Raw genomic sequence first — 1,002 nt, 5'->3', positions numbered from 1 at the left:
AACATTGATTTGGAAATATTCATATAAATAAGGATATATCAGGAAGGCATTTAATAAACATCTAACATAATGGATAACACACACATCCTATAAAAATAAACAGTAACTTATGAGTTCTCGAACATTGGTTTCTCAAATAAATTTGGGAATGGTAAGCTAATTCTTTAAATCTGCCACAAACAAGTCCTTAAATGATTTCACAGTCAATCTGATTGGTCATCCCTCATGGGAGCAGTTTCCAGAATTGAAATGCTGCTGATGTGCTCTCCTGGAGGCTAATTTTATTATTATCATTGCTCTTCTAGAACCCTTTAAGGCTTAATTACAAATTTTTAATTCCACCTTATCTACTAATTGGAAATAAATAAATAAGACGTGTGGAGAAAACTAAGGAAAAGATAATAAACTCAATTAAGGTGAGACTTTGAAAAGGCTGGAAGACGCTCTACTACTATACTACATTTTAAACCATAGGATACTTAGAAGACATTGTTTCTTTACTTACCCTCGCCCAGGAAGAAGATACACTTTAACAAAAGGGTCAGAATAACCATTGTTGTCTCGAGGGACAAGGTTTCTTGCTTGGAGAATATGTATTATAAGATTTCCAAGATCATAGTTGATTTGAAGCTTTAGGGTACAGAAAAATATTCCATTATTAAAAAAATACGTTATACATTGTCATTCAATATTTTGCCAATGTTTTTTAAAATTCTCATGAGAAGCATCATTTTCATTTTATTTGAAATGGAACAGACCAATTAATGTCTAATTTAATTGGGAGCTCCCAGGCACATTTTAATTCCCATAAACATGCTGTTCATTCTTTCCACAGTGAAAAGGTCTGGCCTGTCTAAAATTTATTAAGAAGGAAAATCATACAGTGAATGGTAGTTACATTTTTAAATTAAATTTGTTCTCTTAGGAAAATAGTAAATGTTGTTAACGTTCATGATTACAATTAACCAGAATTTTGAAAACTAATTGGTAAATTTATCATAA

At 30.9% G+C, this 1,002-nt stretch overlaps 1 protein-coding gene across 1 annotated transcript in view; it reads right to left on the bottom strand.

Annotated features, from left to right (window-relative positions):
• LOC105811018 (protein piccolo-like) overlaps positions 1-587 on the bottom strand; it is a 17,228-nt gene extending 16,641 nt beyond the window's left edge. Inside the window, exon 1 of the mRNA XM_012645099.1 lies at positions 506-587. The gene's annotated coding sequence lies outside the window, so the exon portion shown is untranslated. The remainder of the gene's footprint in view (positions 1-505) is intronic.
• Positions 588-1,002: the final 415 nt, after the last annotated feature.

This window comes from Propithecus coquereli, unplaced genomic scaffold (genome assembly GCF_000956105.1).
Source record: "Propithecus coquereli isolate 6110/MARCELLA unplaced genomic scaffold, Pcoq_1.0 Scaffold226, whole genome shotgun sequence".
Classification (NCBI taxonomy): domain Eukaryota; kingdom Metazoa; phylum Chordata; class Mammalia; order Primates; family Indriidae; genus Propithecus; species Propithecus coquereli.
This window is presented reverse-complemented; position numbering and strand designations above follow the sequence as displayed.